The following is a 9,480-nucleotide window of genomic DNA, read 5'->3' on the forward strand; positions in this document are numbered from 1 at the left end:
AAACAAACATCTGGAGAAAAAGATACGTAGGTAAGGACACCTCTGAAGCACTCTACAGAAATAGCAGCTTCTTGCATTTTGGATGTTGCCCTCAGCCATAATGCGATTATGATAATATTTTGATTAATTGTGCAGCCCTTCTGACCATGAAGTGTAGTCAACAGCATTTCATGGTTGAAAATTAAATGTGCTGCATTGTTTTTAAACTACTTAAACCATACTTAAGAATTTATTTTCCATCATTATAGTTTGTGCATTTTTAGCCTTTACAGGATAACACCTGTAGAGAGATAATACAACATGTTGTTGACCATGTTGACCATGTTTACCATGTCTGATGATGACTAAACGTGGCCCCCAGATTCACTTTGAGCTTTCCAGTTTCTCTTTGTGCATATAGAGCTACTGTGGCCAGGTTAATTAATATAATGCAATCAAATAGTAAAAACCAGGCAGTTTTATAATCATCTTGGAGCCTATTTGGACTTTTTTCAAGTCAACTGAATTTCTGATATTAGTCAGCCTGGTGAAAAGAGTTTGATGCTGTCCTTTTAAAAATAGGGATAACTGGTTCTGAGAGCAGCAATGGCTGTATAACAGGACAGAGTCGTGTGAACTGAGAGGATGGACACTGCAACAACACTCCCACACCACTTACATCTCAAATCTGGTGTGAATTTGAAGCAAGACTGGGCAATATGTTGCAAGCAGCCATGTCAGTGGGGTTTAGGCCCAGTTGTACTGGTGGTTTGAGGTACAGGAGTGGTGTTTATAGGACTTTTTTTTTTTCTTTACTGCTGAATGCTTTTCTGCAGTCTGATTTTCGGTTGATCATTTGTTGAGCCTTCTAAAGATTCTGCACTCATTTAAGTGACATTTATACCATTTAAACATCAAGGTAATTTGGTGAAAAAAAACACCTACAGAGTGAAAACAATGTTAGGACCTTAAATGCATTTCAAGGTCACATTTCAGTACACAGATATTTATTAAATACTGTAAGATTAAATACTAATTCAAACACTTAAAACCCATACAAGAGGTTACCACCTTGACTATGTGTGTAGTATCAACACAGGGAAGTGCTAATGCAGAGCCCTGTGAGAATTAATACCATGTCTCCAGGAAACCCGATCCCACCAACCTGCCTCCTCTCCCAGCCTGATCTTTTAATTCCCTAGTTGGCAGAAAACAGCTCCTAAGGCTGGTGCTTTGCCTTCAGGTCAGACAAAGTAATTTTATACAAACATACCCATTTGTTTGCCAGTGTGACCTCTTTATTTGCAGCTTGTTAACTTGGAGTCTATCACTTTTGATTTAGTGATGTCTTTAGTCTCTGTCTGGATGATGGGGAGAAATGGAAGTGAGTGGGGAAAAGTCCTTTACCCTTGTGAACCCAGTAAACCACACAGCAGCGGCGGCGGCAGCAGAATAATGTAAGCATCAGACGATTACAGCCTTCAACAGTGGAGCCTCGACTGTGGCAAGCCTACATCCAAGAAAGTTTCTGATAAATCTACTGAACTAAAGTTTCCTCAAAGTGGAACAGAGCAGACTTTAATATAATGAAAAAATAATGAGTGTAGTCTTTATTGCATGTGAATACAGTTCCCACATCCATTGCTCGGAAACTGCTACTATTATAATATGTTAATTTTCTGGCATTAGTTATTGCTTTATAGATATAAAGATATTGTTTTCATTCATGAAGTCAGAATTTATTAGACTTGTATCAAAAGTTGGAGCAAAAGATGAGCCCAACAGGGGGCTCATTTTGCTCTGTCTCTCACTTTGTCTCTAATTCAATATAAGCAATGACAAGGGCTGGGCGATAGGGCCTTCAAATATTATCCCAATATTTTAAGGAGCATGTATTAGAAGAAGTAGAACAGTCTGGTAAGTTCAGAAAATTACATGACTTTACTGTGACGCAGCCTTTAAAACCAGGAAATGAAGACACTTATACCATATAACGATATAATGACAAGGGGTAGACCAGTTATCGTCATGGCTGATTATCGGTCCCAATATTCAGCAACTGTCCGATTCTCGGTATTGGTGTTTTTTGTGTCCGATTGCAGATAAATTGAGTTAATTTAAAAATGTGCTATGTTGGCTCTGATGCAGCATCCTTTCTCAGTCTGTGGTCTCACTCAATGTCACAGCCACAATACTCTGATTGATTACGCTTCACAAGATATAGCCTATCAACACTGAATAATCTGAATCTGCAGTTATCAAATAAATGTAGTGGCATGGAAGTATGAAGTAGCAGAAAAAGGAAATACTTGTATGTTACCTCAAGTACAGTACTCGAGTAAACTGTACTTAGTTACATTCCACCACTGGTTATTTTAATATTATTAATATTTTATTTTTTTACGGCAAATGTATTTTGGTTCCAAATATCAGTTATTGGTCCCCTCACTTTACTAATAATCAGTATCATCTAGGGATGCAACAATATTCAATATTTTATCGAACCGTTCAATACGCCCTGTTAGGTTCAATACACAAAGGCAAACAATACAATACAATACAGTAGGGCTGTGCAATTAATCGAATTTTGATCGTGATTTCGATTTTTGGGTCAAACGATCTCCAAACTAATATAATCGAATTGAAACGATTTATTTGGCATTTTTCGTTGTACAGTAAGCCTAGAGATTTTCTGAAAGAGATGTGCATGCGCAATTCAGTCCCTCCCAAAAGCATTCAACGTGGCCCTGCTGACTGGCACTCACTCAAGTTATGTTTTTCTCGAAATTACATAATTACATAATCGCCATCAGTAAACAGGACGCTGTCTGACTCTGTCACTCGCGGGGAGGGATGCTGTCTTCTGGGGGAAAGTTCACCAAGTCTAGGTCGGGAGGGCTGAATCACCGCGACAAACACTTGGTGAGTTTAAGGTTTTTGCCGGGGACAGACGCTGTTTTTCGGGCAGAAATGTGACGAAGAGTCGGTCGGACAGACACTTCACGTATAACTGTGGTATTTTTTTCCTCATATAAGTTGCCAAAGACACGACCAGTTACTACGATACTGTTGTTTGGTCCTGTAACGTTGCTTTGTGGGACATTTCTCTATTTTGTTGAGTGAAGGACCTGTTCAGTTATCAGACAGTGAACACCATCAGATCGATACGCCCCCGCTCCGCGCCGCCGGCTTATCCGTTCACACTGGTTCAGTTCGCCAATACTGCGCGTCAGACACCAATCTCAGACACACTGTATAATGCGATTCCTTAACCGTCAAATTCGGACAGGCACAAGAAAATAACAGCTGCCATTGGATACTTTATAGCTAAAGATATGCACCCAATCGTTTGTCTTATTTGATTTTCTAAGTATATTTATTTTATTCATTAAATGTTTTATAGAAATTGCAGAACAGTTGGATACATATTTGTACATTATTTTCGATTTGAACATTTTGTATTTTTCGATTTGAACATTTCGTGTATTTTTTTGAGAGAAATGCTGAATAAATGCATCATGTTTCCAAACTCAAAAATAATCGTTTAAATAATCGTGATTTCAATATTGACCAAAATAATCGTGATTATGATTTTTTCCATTATCGAGCAGCCCTACAATACAGTACAATACAATACTACAATAATGTTTGCTGTTTAACTTGATTGGATACTGCATAGGTTTTTTATGGAAGGCAATTAAGATAAGTGTTAAATTTTTATAATAAGGTTTGTGGTTTGACTATATCTGCTTTTAATTATTTTTACATGCAATATTGCCTTTGCTAGTGTGAGTAGTTTTATATTAAGATATCGAAACCGTACCGTTACCGTGGCCCAAAAACTGTGATGCATACCGAACTGTGGGAAAACTCTACCGTTGCATCCCTAGTATCATCATTGAAAAAACTGTTTTGGTCGATCTCCAATAATGACACAAAAATCTAAGATGATATATTGTCTCATATCATGATAAAGATATATCGATATATATATATATATATATATATATATATATATATATATATATATATATATACATATATATGTATATATATATAGTTTTTCGTAAATTGCTTAATCTACAGTGTCTAGTTTCTCAGCAGGTTATGCACTTTTTCAAATCATGCACTTGTATCTCCATGCTGCTCTTTCTGCCAATTTCTCTGCTTAAGTATTTTGCTGTCCCTGAATCTGTAACTGGTGCTGGTGGAGCAAAACGTGCGCCTCCCCAGTCTACCTTTCAGTTTGAGTGCCTGCCCTGCTCTCAAAGGGGTCAATCAATTCTTAAAACTATTCTGACAAAACCAAATTTTGTTTATTCATTTCATACATATTGCAGACTTCTGCTTGATTTCCCACAGAGTAAAAGCTCTAACCACTGACCTGAGTGAAATTTGTTTTTGTATTCAGACAGATGACTTTCCAACGAGTTATGAATCTCACTTTAGATGATGAGATCAGTGTTCATCTTGTCTAACACCAGATGCCACCCACCAACTGAGGACGCATCCTGCCTTTCTCCCGGCAGACAATACTCTGAGCTTACAGCTAATTAGTGTTTTTGGGTGGTATTCCCTGGGAACATGTAATCCTGTTCTCAGTTGTTCTGCATACAAATCTATAGCAGATTTTCTTTTCTAGTACATTGTCTCCTTTTGGCTGCATTGCATAAAAACGGCAACCACAATGTGCTGTGACCTTCAGGCTGACACAATATCCTGAATCACTGAAACATCAGATCTGCTTTCAACAAGTCTTGTTACTAAAATATTTTGTGTTTGACATAATCTGCGTTGACAAAGGACAGATTATCGTATATTTTGTGTGTGCATTCATGATTCTGTCTGTAGCAGCCACCAACCACCATGTTGCATCAGTCAACAACCATGCAGAAGTCATCAGAGACAGAGAGAGTAATTTCAACACTCAGAGGAGTAGGAAATAGACCAGAATGCAAAAAGTGTAACTGTCAAGTCATTTTCAGTATATACATCTCTTGCTCTGTTGCTCTTCTCTGCCATCACCATCTCTATTACTCCCTCCAACTACAAGTATAAACCACAGCTGAATATAACAAGCTGGCAGGGAACAGAGCAGAGTATTGCAAGGAATCATTAAAAACCCCTCCACTTTGATGTAAGTGATATCCAAAGTACACATACACTGCTGTATGAAATTAAATAATATACCATGTAGGGCTGCATGATATGGTGAGAAAAATCATATTGCAATGATTTAGACTGATATTACAAATGCAATATGATTCACGAGAAGAAGGAATGATCATCATAATATTCATTTTCACTGAAAAAAACTATTAAAATCATGATGATGTGACAAAGTTTGTAGGCCAGGTTATCGCTGTAGCTCTAAATGCTGTTTTGTCACAAATTTAACAGAAAATCAGAAAATTGCAGCTTCTGCAATTTGGATATTGCACATGGCCATATTACAATTTCAATAGTATTTCAATTATCTGTGCACCCCTTATAATAACATGTACTAACAACATGAGAATTTTACCAAATGAAAATATCTGCTTAACACTTGAATTTCCAACCTATCCTCATACCTAAACCACTAAATAGGTCAATTGTCAGCATCTCCCAAAATGACATATCATCATTCCCAACACAGCATGGCCATTGCAGTGCAACAGTGAAACCTGTACCGGACCTTCTTCGTACCCTTACAACTTGGTTAGGTTTTGCCAAGATAACTACCTGGTTAGGGTTAGGCAAACAATACTTGGTTAGGTTCAGAAATAAACATCATGGTTTGGGTTCCAATCACTACATTACTTCTATTACTCCCGTTACTAATATACATTCATTACCAACATTACTTACGTTACGCATTGTATGGTCATGTTACTTCAATACGTAATAAGTAAAAAAATCTCAACAATTTCCCCTGAAATCACTGAAAGATTATCCTATCTTATCTTAAGTGGCTATTACACACTGTTTCTGGTGCAAAACTGCAGAGATATATGGAAATTAAACACTCGAACCTTTCACAGAAGACTACATCATCAGACTTCCACTCACTGCCAAGGAAACTTCAGACAATCTCCAGTTCTGGCATTAAACATACAGTGTTATGCAGAACAAGTTACAGTGAAATACATGAATATTCCTCGAGCATGAGTGGGGTGAACATTCACATTCTGCAGCTGACAGCTCTTTGACGTGGGACTCTTATTTGCCGACTTTGTTTGTATTCACTGAATTACGCAAGATGGGAAAACATGCACCCTTTGCCTCAGGTAGCCACTGCCACTGGGAGGCCATTTGGTGTCAATTATAGGTGGACAGCAGGCATTTACCTCGAGGCTGGTGTCAGGGTGAGAGGAACCAGGGTTACCGAGCATACCTGTGGTCTTCAATCAGCTAAGCAGACGCTGTCTGGCTGTCTGTCCTTTGATCTTTAACTCACTGCCGTAAATCCTCTTCTTGGACCGACACAAGGCTTCACAGCCCAGTCAAGCACCCTATACAATCTGTCCATGCCATTTGGCTCTCCTGTGCCAGACAAGAGTGCCTTCACCTCAAATATACCTCATTTTCGTCTGTGGCATTCCAATAGGGGTGCCCTTCTGCTCTCTGAACATGAACAGACACGGCAATAAGATAGAAGAAAAACATCCTGTCCATCACGTGCGTAACAACAGAATCTGGCCATGAGAAATTCCAACACTTGAATGAAAAGCCAAAAAAAAGCAAGCAGAGGATTTACGGGATCAGAGTGTGGGTTACCTTTCTGGTATGTGGAGCTGAGGATTTCAAATCACAGGCTTTGGAGTATTTCTGTCGCATATATGATTTGAACAGACTTGCCTGTCCCGCGTGACACCACTAAACGATGCAGAGAGGAATTTTTGGGGAAGTAAACCCTCAGAATGTCAAGCCTCGATGGATGGCAGTCATCACCACTGCTCACATCTGATGTTTAGTCAGAATGATGTAATGTCAGAAAGGAGCAGAGGACCATTCCAGCCAGGGACCTCAATTATCAACATTGTGTAGAAAAAGTTCTAAATTCTGTCTCAGGATTAAAAAATGTAAAATGTGTATTAGTACAAAAAAATCATGATACATCAAACATGCGCACAACGGTCATAATGATAAATCCCACAAGTTCTAAAACACCATGCTGGCGCACGTTCAGGGGACATTTGCATTCAGAAACATCCCAATTAACCATATATAATAACATATAATCCTGCCCTTTCCAGTGGGCCCATGGGATCTTATTTCACAAAAATCTGATTTGATGTTTGTCAAATTAAAACACAAGTCAAGAAAGTCACAGGTTGTCTTGAAGATAACATTAAGTTTTGTGTAAAACCACTCAGTGAACTACACTTGCTCAATAAACGTCACCAAAACCAACATGGCCGTCACCTCGGCATTATAAAAGGTGAAAATCACAACTGGTTTGGCCATATTGACAATGTGAAAGGACAGTTAGTCAGTTCTGTGAGTTAGACAATATAGGGAGCCAGCTCTTTAAGGTTTCGGTTATAGGTTTTGTAATTCCTAAGTGCAAGTTCATAAATGCTATATTTGCGTAGGAATGATCATAGGCACCTTGGGCTGGGCAATATATCATTATCATGATATGAGACTATATATCGTCTTAGATTTTGGGCATCATTATATCGTAATTTGCCGTAAATTTTGCCTTTTCGACTTCTTCTAATACATGCCTCACAAACTTAAGTCATTATATCCACATTACTGAGGATTATTGATCAGAAATGTCATTGTGTTGGTATTTTGTGAAAGTACCAATAGTCATCCCTACAATATTGTTGCCATATTGACATGGAAGTAGGGCCTATTTCGTCAAACATACTGTGATATTCGATTCTGTCGCCCCGTCCTAAGATTTATGAAGTCCTTTTGAGAAGATTTCAAAGTATCACAGTGCATAGTATAAAAACTATTGTAATTTTAATTTAAAGCCATACAATCCAGCCCTAAACGCACCCATTACGTGCACATCTGATGAATAAGGGCCCTGGTATGCTTCCCCCTCCTGAGCTCACTTTCCTCATCTTGCACTGGCATTTTCTCACATATGTGCAGCGATGCACCACAGTATCAGTTAACACATCCCCCAGACTTACACAATAGCTTTTTTTGCAGCGAAAAACTCTTGCAAAAAAAAACAAAAAAAAAAAACAATGACAATCAATGACAGCTTTAAAGTCCTTCACAAAGCCAGGCATGAAATCGTGAAATTACTCTCTTTGCACCTTCTGTACCACAAGCCTTACAAGCAAGGCTATGGCACAAAAGTACAAACTGAGCAATCTAAAATATCCTCAGGCAAGGCAAGGGGGTGCACAAGGAGAGGGTAAGTTAGTGTTTTGGGTTATTTTTAGGTCTTAACGACCTGCACGCTAGGCGCTGGATATAACCTCGGATGAACAGAGGTTGAATGTGGTGTGAACAGTGTGTGTTTGCATCACGTCACGCAGCACAGGTGACTGAAATATTCACCAGCTGCCGGTGACTGCAAACAACCTGTGGCACATATTTAGCTCCAGGACTGAGGCAGCAAGCGAGGGAAGCACGAGAGGAATCGGGTCAAACGCAACGAGGGCAGGATTACCGTTAGCGACAGTTAGTTGCACATAAAACACACGCGCAAAAAAAAAAAAAAAATGTAAACAAATACACAAGTGAGCTGACAGAGCTAGCGTGAGGTATTTTTCTAGCTTGCTCTAGCAGCTGTTCGCTAAATCCCTTAGCAGCCAGTCAGCCAGTCAGTCACTATAACGGTTCATCATCTCCTACTTACCCGCTTGTGGACGTCAAATTAGTCCCCGCACACAACTTCGCCCGGTGTCGTCTACCGGCGTTGTTTCATCACAGCACCGTCGGTACCGAAAAGGTGAGGTAACCTGTGCGGGTGTTGTTGTTTTTTTTGTTTGTTTTTTGAGAGAGTCGAGCTGTCCAACCGTGCGAGGCTTCTTCTCCTCTGTCTGTCAGTCAGTGTGCCGCGCCGGCTGTCCGCTCCGCCGCCATCTTGGTTGTGATGGGAATCCGCCGCGCGCGCACACTCTCACACCCACATACACACACGCGCGCGCGCGCGTCTCTCTGGGTGGCACTTTTACATCACAGCCAGCCTCTCCCAGCAGGAAGGAGCTCACATAATCTACCTGATGCTGACAGTGTATATACTCATACTACTCATACTCATCTCCACCTCGTGCGTTTTTAATTAAATTGGCCTGATTCTGGTTCTTGATTAATGAAGTAATCCCAAATCGTTGCATTATGCAGTTTAATTTAAACGGGCAGAATGAATACACTTTTGGCTACCATGGTGCATAAATAGAATTTTTAAAAATAGTTTGCCATTAATTCAACAATTTCATTGTAAGGATGAATCTCCCCAGTTTTCCTGTATGGAGGGCCACAAGGGCCAAAACCATTTGTATTAAAAACAGAAAATATATGATACTGATATGAACCCCATCTATT

The 9,480-nt window shown here is 39.5% G+C and overlaps 1 protein-coding gene across 3 annotated transcripts in view; it reads right to left on the bottom strand.

The window, feature by feature from the left end:
* Nucleotides 1-8,999, bottom strand: part of LOC140994560 (C-myc promoter-binding protein-like) — a 78,132-nt gene extending 69,133 nt beyond the window's left edge. For 2 of the 3 annotated variants that reach the window (XM_073464259.1, XM_073464256.1), the window contains exon 1: nucleotides 8,792-8,999. The gene's annotated coding sequence lies outside the window, so the exon portion shown is untranslated. Of the gene's footprint in view, nucleotides 1-5,993; nucleotides 6,057-8,791 lie in introns of those variants that run through there. The other variant, XM_073464257.1, reaches the window with a different exon arrangement.
* Nucleotides 9,000-9,480: the final 481 nt, after the last annotated feature.

Source organism: Pagrus major, chromosome 4 (genome assembly GCF_040436345.1).
Source record: "Pagrus major chromosome 4, Pma_NU_1.0".
Lineage (NCBI taxonomy): Eukaryota > Metazoa > Chordata > Actinopteri > Spariformes > Sparidae > Pagrus > Pagrus major.